This window comes from Camelus ferus, chromosome 30 (genome assembly GCF_009834535.1).
Source record: "Camelus ferus isolate YT-003-E chromosome 30, BCGSAC_Cfer_1.0, whole genome shotgun sequence".
Classification (NCBI taxonomy): Eukaryota; Metazoa; Chordata; class Mammalia; order Artiodactyla; family Camelidae; genus Camelus; species Camelus ferus.
In genome coordinates, this window is record NC_045725.1 from 13,429,043 (window position 1) to 13,446,209 (window position 17,167).

The following is a 17,167-nucleotide window of genomic DNA, read 5'->3' on the forward strand; positions in this document are numbered from 1 at the left end:
AATGGGAGTGGCTGCAAAGCCACACTGCGAGGGAGTGAGGACAGGGAGGGACGGGGAGGGATGGGGAGGGGGCGGCTGAGGCCACCTTTGTCTTCCTCCTCTCCTGGTGCTCACCTGGCCTCCCGGAGGCCCAGGTCGGTTAGTGGGAGACGGAGGGGAAGGCCAGCAGGTCCAGGTTTCTGCAGACCTTCTAGCTGCCTGGACGTATCTCTTGTGACTGTGAGCTCCTGGAGGATATGGACTTTGTTCCCCGCTGAGTTCTAAGAATCTGGCGTGTGCCTGGCACATAGTAGGTCCTCAGCTAATAGTTGTTAAATATGAAACTAATTCGGTTACCTCACCTCAACTCAATTCAACATAACTTAATTTCAGTGGTCTTTGTTAAGTACCTACTGCCTGGAGCCCATCCCTACTTAATCCAAGAGAGTCAGAGGCCACCCAGTTCTCAGCCTGCGCCTTAGGACCACAAACCAGAGGTCGGCATGATGGATGGGGGCTGCAGAGAAGGGCTCCGGACAGCCTCGGAAGTGCGGCCCTTGCAAAGCGCACCCACATGACAGACTGGACCATCCAAGGAAGGGCGTGGCCGAGCCCCCCCCACCCCCGGCTCTGGAAACTCCTCCTGGGTCTTGGCACCATGTGGACCGGGTGGATTTTCTGCTGCTTTTCCAAATGGCTCGGTTTAGTCAGATCCAGTGGGTGTCTCTGCAGCCTGCTGGCTTCCCCTTTTCCTTTGAAAGCCTGAGAGCTCTGGAAGGGAAATCTGAGATGACGGTGCTTGAGATCTGCCACAAAGCTGCCTGTGTAAGGGCGGCCGGGACAGGAGAAGCCTTTCAAAGCCCCAAGTTCTTAGAAACAGGAAGCTGCCTTCTGCCAGGAGCCACCGAGGTTCGCCTCAGAGGAGCTGTGCCTCCTTCCTGCCCTCCAGTTTGCAGGAGGAAGGGACCTTAATTAGATGTCATTCCTCTCACACACCTCTACCTTCAGCCTTTCCCAGGGTCAGGAGTGGAGCCTGGGGGTGGGAGGCAAAGTGGGATTTCTTCCAGATCAGGAAATAACCAGACGCAGTGTTTGTGGTTTCTCAGGGGTGACTGAGAGCAGATTACCGTGTCAGTCATTTACGGCAGGGAGTGTGGGGTGCGTATGTGTGTGTGTGTGTGTGTGTGTGTGTGGTGTCACGGGGAGGTGGGAGGGTGTGTATGTGTGTGTGTGGTCATGGGGAGATGGGAGTGTGTGTGTGTGTGTGTGTGTGTGTGTGTGTTTGTGTGTGTGTGGTCACGGGGAGATGAGAGGGTAGGAGGAAGGAGCCAGATAGAAGGAAGTGCAAACACCAGAAGACCAGGTATTTAAGTGCCTGTCAGGTGACCTGAGCCTTTGTCAGAAGCTGGGATGGTCCAGCAGAAGAAACCCAGCCCCCTGCCCCTAAGATGCCCACCACTGGTGGGGACACGACTCTGGCACAGATGAGACCACGGGCCAGCAATGATGGCCACGAAATGTCAGACGGTGTGGCCAGGACTTCAGGGCAGCAGAGACACTGAGCACAGAGGTCAGGGAAAGTTGGAGGAAGCAGGGGGTTTGAGCTGGCTTGGTGGGTCTTGAATTGCTGTTGAACTCAGGGCACACGGTCCAGCCCTCAGGGCATCTTTGCAGGCTAGTGGCCATAAAGCTGCTGCCATCAAGGGGTCTGATCCCTGCGAAGGGGGAGGCTGAATATCCCCAAAGCCGTGACTCCTCCCTCCTCCACTCAGTGCTCCCAGGTGGGTGGCTGCCCACTGTCCTTTTTCCCTCTGCTTCCTCCTTGGATCCCCATCTCACATGAGACGTGTTGTAGGACATGGGACATAGGACACACGTGTGGGGCAGTGGTTATGAATCAGCACTCTGCTAATGCTCCAGGGAGTGCTTGCTGAGGTGCGGGCTCTGGAAAAGGCTCCCGACATGCTGGCTCAGCTAACGTGCCTTGGGGCCTGGGAACCTACATTTTAACAAAGCCCCACCCCCCGCCACCCCAGGAGGACCTGAGAAACTGCTCTGATGTTTCATGACTGTGCAATACCTCTAACCACAGAGTTTTCCTAGAACTCTGCCGCCTTATGAGTTTTGCTGAGCAGGGAGGATAGCTGTACCCATTTTCCAGATGGGGACAGTGGAACCCGAGAGGAGAAGCACTGCCCAGGGTCACACAGGCGGCAGGTGGCAGAACTGGGGTGTGCTTTTCCATCAAACATCCCCACTAGACTGGATCAGGCAGCGAGACTCCTGGAAATGTTTGCACTCAATCGGGGTGGTGGTGGGGGCAGGCATGTGAATTGCTGGGGAGAGCCTGCTTTATCTGATTAGCTAATGTGTTGTCGTTACTGGCTAGTGGCAGAGGTCAAGTCTGGGGGTTGGGACTCAGGGTGGTAGGCTTTGACAGGAAGGAAGAGAAGGGGTCAGCCATGAGAGGCAGGGTCAGTTGACAATGACAGTGTCCAGTGCTGCCTGTGGCCAGTCCCAGAGGCAGGTCTCATGGCTGGGAGGACCACCAGAGCCCTCAGAGTCGCAGACCGTTCAGTGGAGGGCATCGCATTTTACAGGTGCGGACGCTGAGATGCAGAGGAGGGGGACATGACTCACCGGACGCCATGCTCTGATGAAGGGCAGACTCGGGGCGCATGCCCAGATTCTGTGTCTCAGATTCGACCGCAGCTCATCCATCATCGGGCAGAGTGCTTCCCTCCTCCCTGTCCAGGCCCGACTCTTATTCGTCTCACTTGTCTCTGACCACTTCTCTCATTTTCTCTCAAATTCCCTGACACCAACTCCTCACGCTCTGCACTGTGGCTGTCTTTTCCAAAGTACTTTTGTGTACACCTTCCTGGAACGTGACTGGGACAAGCAATCTCACTGCATTTTACAGATAAGGTGACTGAGGTTTATAAGGTTAGTGAGGGGCAGACGTAGGACAGACTCCAGTGCTCTGACCTTCAGGCTCCGGGGGTGCTGGGCACTCTGGATCTCAAAGAGGGTGTCCCCCAACCTCAGGCTGGGATGCTCGCCCCATCTCTTGCCCCTTCACCTGGCTTCACTTCTCAGGCTGCTTGTCCTGGTCTCACTCTTTAGCTCCAGCCCTGACTTTTGAGAATGGTCCAGATATTTCTGACCTTCCTGTTTTTTCTCCCCTCTTATCAGCAAATCTTCTCTGAGGCTTTTCGTCTGACCACGTGGGCAGTCTTTGTGCTTGGGCTCAGCCAGCATCTGCATGGAGGGCAGGGACTTGATCGCTCACTTCTCTGGGTCCCTACAAGAGGGACTGGGCGCCCAGCAGGTCCAGTGAATAGAGGTGGCTTTCTTAAGGGCTCTGTGGCTTCCTCCTGGCCTGCTCAAAGAGTGCTATTCAGGCCTCCACCCCCTCTCTGACTCAGATCAAACGGGAACCCTCAGTCTGTTAATGAGCAGTCAGTAAGATTGTGTGACCTACAGAAACAAGGGGGAAAAACATTGCCTGTATAATGTCGTTTCTAGGCAGGCGGAGCACCCCACCCTGTTCTCAAGGTCCCCAGCTGTTCGGAACATTCTTGTGTCTGTTGGTGTGCTGGCCCGGGTCTGCCAAGGGTGCTCTGTCATCTCCCTGGGTCTGAACAGCCCGGATTGTGCCAGCTTCTCAGCAGCTCTGTCACTGTGCTTCTAGAAAGGCCAACTCCTGCCCCTCCCTGTTTGCATTTTTTTCTCTCCTTGGTCTTCTGTTAGAATAAAATATGCTGGTAAGGGGCTCAGGATTAGGCTCATGGAGGCATTTACAACCCCACCCACCCCAGGTTTATTGGGGAGAGCAGGTTTTGGATGGGCAAGTGGGAGTGGTGGGGGATGGGATACAGGGAGGCTGAAGCTGCTAGAGGCAAAGATTGTTACCATCAAAGCTGAGCCTTTACTAGAAATGCTGGAAGGCCAGACATCCCCAAAAGGCAAGGAGGGATGTATTGTGCAGGTTGAGAGTCCCTGGGCCACGGGGTGTGAGCCTGGAACTCAGGGGGAGGTGAGGGCACAGGAAGACTGGACCTGGGCCCCCAGGGGCCCACTTGGTCCTGCTCAGAGGTGAGGGCAAAGCCTGCCACCAGGCCCCATCTGAGAGCGAGAACCTGGGAGCATAGTCCATTTCCCAGGGAGCCACTTCACCTGCCACACCAGCCCAAGCCTGGCCTGGGGCCTCCTGGGTGGCTCTGTAGGCCACACCAAACTCAGAAATCAGCAGACCAGATTCCATCCAAAGTGGTCAGAGGGCATCATGCAGCATCTCTCCCCAGTCGCCACATCTCCAACCACCGGGTGTCACTCAAGGACATTTTTTTTCCTTATTGTGGAATTTTCCAGATCTCTCAGTGTCACTCAAGAGTGAAAATACCTTGCCTTTAAATTCTACAATAGATCCAGGAGCATGAGGGTTCAAAAGGGCAAGGGCCTTGTCTTCTTCTGGACAGGACAGTTACTGGCCCATGGTCACCCCATGGAGACCCTGGCCAGGTCTCACATCGTCCTGTGATCTTCCCACTAAACCCTCTTTATTTTTTTTATTTTTTATTTTTTGTTTCTCTGGGAAATGGAATTATAGGGAACACTCATCTTCTTAATTATAAAATGTGCCCCTTATTTTTATTTTTTAAAATTGATTGAATCTAGTCAGTTACAATGTGTCAATGTCTAGTGTACAGCATAATGTTTCAGTCATACATATACATATATTTTTCATATTCTTTTTCATTAAAGATTATTGCGAGATATTGAATATAGTCCCCTGTGCTATACAGAAGAAATTTGTAGTAGTTAGTATTTGCACATCTCAGACTTCCAGTTGATCCCTTCCCACCCCCTTTCCACCCAGTAACCATAAATTTGTTTACTATGTCTGTGAGTCTGTTTCTGTTTTGTAGATAAGTTCATTAGTGTCTTCTTTTTTCTTTTCTTTAGATTCCACATATGAGTGATATCATATGGTATTTTTCTTTCTCTTTCTGGCTTACTTCACTTAGAATGACAATCTCCAGATCCATCCACGTTGCTGCAAATGGCATTATTTTATTCATTTTTATGGTTGACGTGTATTCCATTGTATAAATATACCTCAGCTTTATGCAGTCATCTATCGGTGGCCCTTAGGTTGTTTCCATGTCTTGGCTATTGTATATAAAAACTCTCTTTAGCAAATGTCAGGCAACTGCTGGTCTGCCCTTTAAGTGAGTATGAACTGTGGAATCAGCCCAGTGGAGCTTGCTGGTGCCAGTGGGGACTTAGAGTTGAGGAGGCCTTGGAGGTGGCACCTCCTATGGTCCCGTAGGGCAGGAAGACCCAGTAAGGGTCCAGCTCAGCTGGCCACAAGCGTCTCTTGACAGAGTTGGGGGCTTTACAGTGTGGGAGGGGCATCTGCTTTTATGTGCTCTACGCAATGGGGGTAAGGGGCTCTCAGTAAGATCTGTCTGCACAGAAAAGAAATCAGAAACCACACATCTCAGAAAACCTCTCCTTGCTACCCGACAAGAGGCCTCGGACTGAACTTGGTCTGGGAAAGGTCCCACACGTCGTGTGTGAGACAGTCCCGTCTTCCCTCCTCTGTTAAAAAAAAATAATAGACAATAAACTGCACATATTTAAACTGTACAATCTGATGAGTTTTGACAGATGTATATACCTGTGAAATCACCTCTTCCCTGTTGGTTCACTCTTCTTGATCACGTACTAATTCATTTATTTAGATAATCTACTTATTGGGCGTGGGCTGTCACAACTTTATATTCAGTGAGAACCTGCTTTCCTCTGAATTCTGCTCTCCAACCCCAGCTTCCCTAAGGTTGCCAGATAAAATACAGGATGTTCGGTGAAATTAGAATCACAGACAATGAATGGATTCGTTATAAGTACATCCCAAAGGTTGCCTGTGACATGTTTATACTAAAAAAGCGTTCCTTGTTTACCTGAAATTCTGATTTAACTGAGAAGCCTGTATTTTTGTTTGCTAACTGGCAACCCTAAGCTCTGTCCATTTGGGCTATATAGAACTCATGTGTTCTCTGTCCTGGGACGGCCCTTCTGGTGTTTGAAGACAGCACCCAGGGCGCCCACGTATTTTGAAGCTTCCTGGTGTTTCAGGACACTGGAGAGCGCCTCCCCCTGTTCTCAATGTCATGAGCTTAATTATTGATGTCAAGATTGTTTTCACCTCTTTTTTTCAATTTTTAAAACTAAAAAATAAAATTGGGGGTGGGGAGGTAATTAGGTCTATTTATTTACTTATTTTTAGACGAGGTACCAGGAATTGAACCCAGGTGCTCTATACCACTGGAGCTATACGCCACCCTCCACCCCTGCCCCATGTTAGCCTCTTTGAGTCAAGTCCTGTGGCTCCTGCCAAGCCGGTCACACTCAAAACCCACAGCTCGTTCACTTCGGTGCCCTCAGGCAGGCCTCCCTCCAGCCTTTAGGCAGAGGTTTTGAGCAAAGCCTTGGCTTTTCCGTCTATGCCGATGATATTTCATCTTGGTGGTTTATTCGTGCTTCTAGGCCACTGAAATCTCACGGAGGCCAGAGTCTGTCACCTAGCAGACGTTCATCCCTCTCAGGGTAGAATATAGTCAAATCTGATAAATCAAATAGATCTTCAAGCAAGTAACTGGTGGAAATGTGGGCAGGCCAAAGCTAAGCACAGATGCCTGTGGTGTGCCCTGGAGAGAGCCCTCCCTCCCCCTCCCCGCCTCCTGTAGGTTGACATCAACCAACACTCATTGGGCAACTCACCTAAGTGCAGTATCTATTACCCAGATGACACTTCTCATTTTTATCTACAAACATTTCATAGCAGTCTAATTCAGTTTCCTCACTCATTCATTTCAGTGAATATTTATTGAGTGCTTCCTTGTACAATGTGTCAGGTGCCTCGTGGAAGTCTGATCCATTACACTCCGTGCTCATATCCCAACCCAGGTAACCCCATCACAAAATCTCATTTCCTTAGGGAACTTGCTGGCCCCTGGTGATTATCAGTGTCCTCCCCCTCCCCCTTCCCTTTTTAAGTCATCACAAATCATTTTTAAAATCCATCAAAACTTTGTCAAGATGTTTTATATTCGAATTTAAAGTCTCTGGATTTCATCTTTTTTCCTTGTGGGAAAATGTAAACACAATTCACGGTCTGAAGCATCTGCCCTTCTGCCGTGATTCTTGGTTCCTCAAAAATTGCTCAGTAGTTCTGGGGTCCCGTCTTCAAATTTGGTCCGTGCTGCACTACAATTTTAGTTGGAAGATGTAGGTTCAGTGCTGAGTGGCTTCCTCACTCCTCTGAACTTAATTGAATGAGTTATCGCTAAGTAATTTGATGGATGGAGGTCAAGGACAGGACAAGGCATGACAGAAGGAAATGAATAGGTATTAAATATTAATTTTGTGTCAGACCTGCCATACATTCAATATTCCTTACATCACTTCACTCTCTCCAGACTCAGTGAAGTAGAGATTGTCAGCTTCCTTTTTGAGTTGGAGACACTGAGGCTGAGAAGTTCAGAGAAGTTAAGCGGCATTCAAGGTCACACAGCTGGTATGGCTATGTGATACACGCAGAATTCACATCCGGCTTTGTTTAGCTTCAAAGTCTGTGTTCTTTCTACTCTCTTGCAGAGCTGAGCTGGCCTCTAACTGAACTATGGCAAAATCCAGTTTTTGTGGGGCAAGAAGTTCGTCATAGAATTCCTTTTGATGGAAGAGCTGATGCATAAAATGAGTTTATTATTCTGGAACCATTTCTGGTGGACAGCATGGCAGACTGGGTTGCTGCTCTCGGGGAGTGACTTGCTAAGTGTCCCTTGGCAGAGTCTTCAGCTGAGAGGTCAGCTAGCCCTCAGCCCTGAGGGTCCGCAGGAGCAGTGCCTGCGGGAGGTGCCTGTGGCCCGGGGCGTAGTCAGGGCAGCTGCTGGGAGGCGTGAAGCTCCGTGAGCCAACGGGCTGGCTCCTGGCCGCCGGCCAGGCTGCAGTGTGCGGGGCAGTGGAGGGGCCAGCGAGGGCCAGAGCAGTGGCCCGGGCGGGGACAACGAGGACAATGGGGACAATGAGAGCAGCAGACACAGCTGAGATGGTGAGGTGGAGTGGGGTGGGAGGGGGCCCGCAGTCATTCGGGGTGGCAGACACAGCAGAGGTGACTGAGGAATTGGACAGAAAGGGTGGCGGACGAGAGAGCCTGAGAGACACCCTAGAAGGTTCCCTGGACCCTTACCTGGGCCACGGGTCCAGGTGAGCTGTATGCACCCCAAGGGGTAAGACAGGCAGAGGAGCAGGTGGGAGGGGAAATAAATTTGATCTGGATGATTTGAGTCTGAAGTGTACGTGGGACACTCAGACAAAGAGCTTCTTAACGTCTGGGCTGGCAGGAGAGGTTTGGGGTTACTGTGTGAGGGTGGACGTTTCATTGAGTTATTTGTGTGGACGACCTGCCCTGCAATGAACTTCCCTGCGGAACCAATGTTCCCTTCCTCCCACCCAGGGTGCGCGGCTGTCTGGGTCTGTGCACGTGTGCACCCTGTATGCACATCCACACACAGCACACACTCACGCATGCACACATGGTCACACCCCACATACACATAGGGTATGGCCTTGCACATTCAATACACTCACACACAGCCTTACACACTCACCCCACACCCCCATACACATTTGTGCACCTTCACAGCTCACCCACACACTTTCCTCACACACACATATACTAGAACACGTTCACAAATATTGTGTACACACATCCATATCCACAACCACATCCCCAGACACACTCACACACTCCCTTCATACATACATTCACACACAAGTACACACACACCATGTACACCCTTAACCACTCACACACTCACAGAATCCACTTACGCACTCATCATCCACACACACTCAACACGCATGCACTCACTCACACACGTGTACCCTCCCTCATAACCACCTCCACTCATGAGCTGTTCCTGCTGCATTAAGTCAGTCCCTTCTCGACCTCCTGGGGTGGGGGGGTGGCTGCCATCAGGGCACTGAGCACCGGGAGGAGGGACAGCTCCACTTGGGGTGTCTCCCAAACCTTAACCGCCCCCAACCCTGAAGACGAGCCCCTGAGAGACTGGCAGCCCTTCTGTCCTTCTGAATTCCAGGCCTCAAGCAAACACGAGACAGGGTGTCCTTGGAGCGGAACAAAGCGTGGGAACTTGGGTTCATTGTGAGCCTCTCGCCTGGCTCGTTGTACGTAAGCAGCTGACTTGCCCAGGTCGCCCTGCCCACGGTGGCAGGTTAGGGACTAGCTCACCAAGCTCTGGGGCGGGGGGCTCTGAGTGCGCCCCGCTGGCCCCTGCGCGTGGGCAGTGAGGGCAGGGTCAGGTGGCTCCAGGCGCTGCCCATCTAGCCCGGGATCCTGGCGCTGATGGGGATGCCTAGTGATGGGGAGGCAGAGCATGGCTGTCTTTCCTGACATCACCCTGGCTCTGCCCCTGAACAGCCTAGTTTCCCTTTAAAAATGACTATTTATGGAGCTCTTATTGAAGAGTTACCTAAAACCTCCTCGAACCCAGCTTTTGCCCCTGCCTCTCCCACCTCTTGGGGGGACATGAGGACAATAAATTGCAGCCATTACCACAGCAATTGGGATCCCTTTGATTTGCCTCGAATTCCTGTGTATTTGCTATCTATTTTAGTACTGGGATCAGTGACAAGAGCTACTGCCTCCCTCTCCGGGGCGCATGTGGCCTTCATCCCACAGGGTGGGAGACCAGCGCTGGCCGGGCGTCTGGCGGCAGACCCGTCCAGCCCTTTGGAGGTACCAGGCTGCCCTGCCTGGCCAGTCTCCCGACGTCCCGTCCAAGCACTGCAGCCGACAGCCGGCGTGAGGATTAGCTCTTTCTTGCGTGCTCACGTATGTTCTTTCTTCGGTACATATTGTCTTTATTATTGTTAAATGGCTTTATTTCTTCTGCCATTATAAAATCATGTTAACAAATTTGAAAATGTGATTCAGAACCCCATCACCTAGCAGGACCGTGTTACCCGCTGGGACCTCCCTCTGGAGTTTCTCTTTAGGCCGATGAAGGTTTGTTTAGTCTCATTTAGTTTAGTTTTTTAAGTTGAAGTTTAATCCCTTCTAATGCAGAGGTCATTTGCAGTCTTGCAGATCCAGAAGTGGCTTACGTGGGGTAAAAGATGAAATACAGCTGCTACTCCTCATAGCTGGGTTTTTAATTTAAGAGCAGGGAAGCAGTTGCTGGGAGCTGGCCCTGGGTGTGATGGCTTGAGGCGTATGAGGGAATTCCTGCCTGGGAAAGTCATGCATTCCAGTTGGGGCGACAAGCCGCACCCAGGAAAAGGTTGGGTGACATCACGGGCATTACGGCATCACCGTGTCACAGGCTGCTTGGGAGAGGCTCGCCTCCTGAGAAGCACGGAGACTGATGGTGCCTCCAGGAATCCGGGGTGGCGGAGACTCCATGGGGTGGTCAGAGAAGCCTTCTGGGAAGCGGTGGGATAGCGGCTGAGCTTTGAAGTCTTTGCAGGTGGATGTTGAGGGAGGGATTATGTTGCAGATTGGAGAAACAGCCTGGGGAGATATTTGGAGGCAGGAAAGCTCCAGTAGGTCTGGGGGCCTGGAACTAGCTCACGAGGCAGGGGCAGTGGGGTGGAGTCAGAGGTGAAGGGTGGCATCTGACCCAGAGGGAGGAGGGAGCCCTGATTAAGATGCTGTCACGGAGGCCGCTGATTCAGGGGAAGGTGAGCAGGAGGAATCTTAGGTCTACTTTAAGGAACAATGACGAGGCCACAGGAGATGGAGGGGGATTCTGCCAGGGAGCAGGCCCAGCCTTGCCATTCCTTGGCCAGATCTCCTCCTACCGAGAGCCAGAGCTGATCTCAGGCCCATATGACTGGCATCTGTAATGACGGCCTAGAAGGTAGAACCCAGAGACTCAGCACACAGACTGACTTCCTAGGTTCAAATTCCAGGTCTATCTCATTACAGCCCACCGGCCAAGACCACCAAGAACACACCTCTGGCCAAACAAAGTCAGGTGAGTTAGCCTGCCGCAGCAAGAAAGAGCACACACCATGGGAGACTGTGGGGCACCTCAAAAGGGAGCTTACAGAAGGGGTGCTTATGCAGGCTGGGGGCTGGGGGAGTTTACTGCAGCACCGTCTTGGTCAGAGTTGGTAAACTAGGGCCTTGCTGGAACAGTCAGAAACCATATCTTTAGAACACACAGCCTATTTGGAACTGCTGTCGGATCAGCTTGTCTGTGGTCTTATCTTGGAACATATGCGTGTGAACGAGCTGGTGTCAGAAGAATCTGAGCTTAGACAGTCTGCCATTTATCCGTTTTGTGAGTCACTGCATAGGCCTTTTTGCAAGCTGTGGTTTCTGTTTCAAGTCTCAGTTCCCTACTCACTGCCCAGCTGCCCTCGGGGCCATTTCCTACTTCAGGTTTGTCTGTGGGCAAGTGACTCGCCCTTGCTGTTCCTAGGATTCCTCAGTTGCTATACCGTGGAGTCCTGAGGACCGCAGGAGTTAGGATGTGGGAAGGACCTAGCGGTACCCGGCACGCAGTGAGCCAACATCAAAAACACAAGCCTTGAACATTGAGAAAAATAATGTTGGTGCCTCCACTGCCCCCAAAGAGAAGAGAGTCTGCCAGTTTATTTTCCACTTAAGGGGGGAAAAGGGCACCGCGACATGAGATACTTTGACTGAACAGGATGGTATTGTAAGGGAGCAGCTACCACGATCTTGGATAAACAAGTCCTGTTTGACTGGTATGACCTCCTGAGAAGGGAAGGCAGGGGATCAAAGGATGCTTTGAAGTTTGGGGCACATCTGCTGGGAAAGGTGGTGACATATTCTTCTTTGTTTGAGCCGAGGACAGAGCAGGAGGGAGTGGATGAAAGGACTGACCCCAAGAGTTGGATTTGATAGAGAAAGAATAGTCTGAGTCTGGGTGGTTAAGTATCGGAAGGGGGAAGGCTAAGATGCTGTGGACTCCTGGCCACATCTGAGTAGGGTGGAAATCGTGGTCCAGCAGAGGGACCTCTGCACTGGGAGGCTGGCAACGTGGGTTTCCTGGCACGGAACTGCTTCTAGTGCGGTGAGACCTTGCAAGAGAGACCTGCACTCTAGCATTTGCTGGTTTAACAGGGTCACTGGCAAGTTGCTTTGGGTTGGGCGAGTTTGCTGGAAGTTGCAGTGACAGTGACATTGGCTGGAGAAAGAAAAGAGACGTTTCCTAGAGGCCTCTGCACTGGGCCTCTGGGGATGAGGTGATGCCACGTGGCCATTATTAATAGGCATTGCCCTTCTGGGTCCAGCTGCTGCTTTCTAACCCTTGCAAAGAGACATTTGCATTTTCCTGCCAAGTTCCCTTTGCTACTGATCCTTTCATTTGTACACACCTTCGTTAAGTACCTACTGTGTGCCCGCAGTGAACCAGATGGGAATTCTAGCCTCGTGGAGTTGACATTCTATGCGTGCCCTCAACTGTGACCAAGTACCCATTCCAGGGAAGGTCGCTCAGATCTTCGTGGGGGAATCCCAAAGGGGCGAGGCTCTACTGTTGGAATCTCAGGCAAGGGTCAGATATTTAGGACCGTTCACCCAAGATAAACAAAAGTTGGAGAGTGTTCAAGGAAACCAGAGTCAACAAAGTAGGGGGATGTGCCCAGATGACGACCTTGGGATGGGCCATGTGTGTATGTGATCTTTGCATCCCTGTGGTCCTTTCTCCTGGACCCTGGGAGGAGGGGGGGCTAGGGGACCATGGGGTCCAGCCTTCGGAGTGGCATCCAGGAGGCCAGGATCCCTGGGCTAAAAGCCTCTTGTCAGCAGAGTAATTGGATCTGACTTGCAGCAGGCTGGGAGCAGAGGTGTTCAAGTCAGTCATGCTATTTTTAAACGCCCTCTCTTCCCCAAGTGCACAGCTCAAGCTCAGCAGGAGAGAATGGCTCATCTCATCTCAGGAGCCTTGGGAATCAAAGCACAGCGCCCCGCCCCAGGTTTAAGTCTCCCCACCCCCATTCTTCACAATCGGACTTCACACTGAGCCACCGTCCATGAACCCTGCCACGACCATGGACTCCAGGGGCCTGGGGTCTTGGGGACACATCCCGGTTTGGGCTGACTGCTCAGCAGGCTGGAGGCAAGCCCCAACCCTGGTCTCTTGGTTACCTGGCAGCCCCAGAGGCTCACCACCAAGTTTGTAGACAAACGTGTCCCTGCCCATCTGCCACTGCCTTTGACTCTCAGTAGCAGCTCACAGCAGCCTGTCAGGCTCTGAAAGCAGCGGGAGTCAGAGCAGAGAGCAGACCCCCTCCTGCCAACCTGCCAAACCTCCCTCTGGTTGCTGAGCCCCGTCCTGCGTGCAGGGTGTGGGGAGGGCTCCCGGGAGGCCAGCATCAGTCATGCTGCCTCCATTGTCTGCTGCTTCTCACACCCCGCCCTCTTCTCCCCAGCTCCCCCCAGCAGCTGCAGCCCCTGGCTGAGGGGCCTCTGAGTCACAGGTGGGCTGTGAAATGTTCCCTCTCCGGGAGGTACATGGCAGACAGGAAGGGGCAATTGCTGGTGGGCAGGGCCACCGCCACTCCTGGAGGAGGGCAGGCCATCTCAGGCAGGAGCTGTCTTGGAAGTGGAGGTATTGCCAGCAGCCAATGTGGCACGCATGCCTTCTATGACCAGAATGACCTGTGGGCTAGGTGTCACCGTGCCCTGTTACAGATGAAGGACTCAAAGGCCCGAAGGGGACCCTCTGGCCATGGTCACTGGCAGGTCCTACCTGTCCCTAACAGGGATTCTTAAAACCCCTCAGAATTTCTGAGGCCTTGGGCTGCAAAAAATGAGGGATACTTCAAGTTCAACACGGTCTTCTCTTTCAGAAGCCTGCAGTGTTCCAGGCACCCCCCTCCAACTCAGCGGAGCGAGCTCGGCTCCGTGGCACTCTGCTAAAGCTTGTTGCTTCACGGATAGGTCTTGAACTCAGTTTTTCAAAGTTGTTTGGTTAAAACACTGCAAGCTGGGAACCTGCCAGCTGGGAACCCTGCCAAGGTCTCTTTCCTCCCAAGTCGAATTAGAATAAGGGGGCTGCCTGACCCTGTCCGAGGGCCCTGTTTCCCAAGTTCACACTACAAGCACCTTTTATAAAGCAGTGTCACTGGGGCCCAGCCTTACCCCGAAGCAGACGTGTGGTGACATCTGAGAGGCCCCGGGAAGACCCTCTCTGCCCCAGAGTACACCTGCCATGGCCTGTCACACAGGCCTGAACTCACGGCCGTAGGGCGTCGCTGTGCCTTCTCCGCAGACCTGAGCTGTGGGTTCGCACTGGGGGCGGAGGACAGTCTGGAGTCCCACCGAGCTCTGCAGAACTGACCCCAAATCCACCCTGTGTCAGCCTTGCTGCTGGGAGGTGTGACAGCGAAGGTGCTGACTTTCTCTGCACCTCAGCTTGCTTGTCTTTTAAGTGGGGAGACAGAGAGAGTCGATATTTGGGGAGAGGGGTGAGAGAGCTGGGGGGAAGGAGGGAGAGGATGAGGAAGAGGGGCAGAGCAACCCTAAATATTAACCACCTTTCCTGTTTTGGTACACATTTTAATTTATTAGAAAAAAAACTACTCTGTATTTTAACAACCTCATAATATATACCCGAGGTACAAAATTCATGTGGCACAAAAGGGTGAATATAAACAGGGAAAACCACATGCTCCTCCCTCCCCTGCCCCCAGCCACCCAAGGTCTCCCCTCACGGGGAACCTCTATTGTCAGACCTCATGGATCCTTCTAGAAATCATCTGCGTATTTACTGCTGCTGCACGTGAGCTGTAATCGACACCGCACAGTTTAATTCAAGCTCTTGCAGCATCCTCAGGGTCTCCTCATACCCGTGCCTGTTGTGGCATCGTTGATACGGGGCCTCATATGCCTAAGTCACTTTACAGTTTCCAAGGTACTTCACCCCAGCGTAACTCAGCTGAATCCATGACAGTCCTGGAGGCAGCGATGACAAATCCTTATGCCCATTTTGCAGGTTGGGAAGTGGAGATTCAGAGAGGCTGGGCTACTTACCTAAAGTCACACAGCGAGTGAGTGATTAAGACTCACTTACATGCGACTTGCCTGACTTTCCAGGCAGATGTATCCCACTGCTTCCCTGAGGGGAAATTCTTTACTCTCCCTGTATTATGTGGGGGTACAGAGCAGGTATTTAATAAAAGAAACACTTGACCTGGTAAACCAGGACCATGAGTAGGCATTGCCAACAGGCAGGCCTGCCCAGTCCCAGCAGGCCCTGGGGCAGGCTATGGATACTAAGGCTACAGCTGCCCTCTGTGGGTGCCCGCGCGCGCACGCACACACACACACACACACGCACTCACACACGTGCACTCACACACACACAAACCCTCCACACCTCTCAGACCCCAGAAGGGCAGGCAGCATGTGGACTCCCTTGCTCCTCACGCTTCCCTGGCCCTGATGGAGAGGAAGCGATGCAGTCGCACCTGGTGGGGAGGGCCTTGTGAGAGGCCACATTAGGTCTGGTGGGGCCATTTGCTCCTAGTAAACATCCTCCTCTTGCGCCTTATGAGTGGGGACTGTGGGTGGGAGCCGGGCCTGACCGGAGCTATAAGTCCCATAAGGCTCTAAAGAACCTGGCAAGATGGGCCTTTATTCTGGGCTCTTGGATACCCTGCTAGCTTCGGGGGACAGCTGGAGCTCCCAGAGACGCAGACAGGCAGCACTTTCAGGGCGTGGGAGAGTCCCTGTGTCTCTTCAAGCTGCCCCCTCCCCGGGCCTGGATGACCTGGGCCAGACTGACATCAGCTAAATGCCCACAGGAGACCCTTGCCTAAAATGACCAGCAATTTGCCCCTCTCCTCAGTGTATTTGGCACTTTCTTAAGAGCATATTTTGATGGTGCTGACCATAAAAGAAACCCAGGCTTCAAACTCCCAGCCCTGGGCCAAGGGCTGTTAGCCATGTCTGCCTAACCCTCTGCGCCTCAGTTCCTCCATCTTTAAAATGGGGATTGTCTCCTAATTCACGGAGCTGGATGGCTGTGTGGCTGGCTGAATTGGGGAGCTGCTTTGACATGATGCACCGACATTCCTGTCAGCATCACAGAGGCTCTGGTTCCATCACAGGAACCGGAGCGGGATTCCTGAGGGACTTGGAGTATCTGGGAGGTGGCAGAAAAGACAAGCAGGGAAGCAGAAAACAGTGTCCCAGGCCCTGGAAAGGGACATCAGCCCTGGATGGAAAGTCAGGACGCCCAGTGCTGTACCAGCAGGCTGCTCAGGGATGGGAACTGTCCTCAGCCCTTTTGACTTTGCTGTTGGCATTTTCCCTGCTAATTAACATGTCATAGGGGTGGAAAGGAAGAAAAACTCAAAACAATTGATTTGTCCATTTGCCAGCACATCTGGGAAAAGGCCGGGTGTGGGAAGTCAAAACAGGCTAAAAGTCAGTGTTTCATGTTCTCAAGGAAACACATGGATCCGTGGATTTCAATTCTCTGTTGCCATCAGTGATGAAAGCTATAGGAAATCAAAGTTCAGCTGCAAGCTCTCGAGGGAGTGGAAGGTGGGGGTGCAGGGGAGGGGAAGGAGAGGCATTTAAAATTGTTCTGGCTTTGTCAGCAGAATGGTGACTTGGGAACCTGGCTGTTGCTTAGAGAGCCAATTAATAAGTCATCTATCAAATCCATCCATCCATCCATCCACCCATCCTTTCATCCATCCATCCATCCATCCATCCATTCATCCATCCACCAAGTGTACATGAGCACCCAGATTCCATCTAGCCCTTTCCCAAGGCTTCTCTGGGTGTTGCAAGGAGGAGGACAAGGATTTTGCTCTCTAAGCATCCAGACTCACATTCAAAACAATTACAGCATAATTGAAAACTGAGTCTCCACCTCAGTAAATGGCAGCATCATCGGTATCAGTTAGCTTTTTTCTGTGTAATAACCACTCCAAAGCTTGGCTTTTAAAGCACCAGCCATCTACCCAGCTCACAGTTTAGTGGGTTGACAGTTTAGGTTGGGCTTAGCTGGGAGTTCTTTTGGTCTTATCTGGGTTCACTCATATGTTGACCATCAGCTGGGACAGACTGGTCTAAGATGGCCTCAACTGGGAGTTTATCTCTGCTTCA

The 17,167-nt window shown here is 52.1% G+C and overlaps 1 protein-coding gene across 2 annotated transcripts in view; it reads left to right on the forward strand.

Moving 5' to 3' along the window:
• RNF165 (ring finger protein 165) overlaps window positions 1–17,167 on the forward strand; it is a 98,282-nt gene that overhangs the window by 52,722 nt on the left and 28,393 nt on the right. The window lies entirely within an intron of this gene.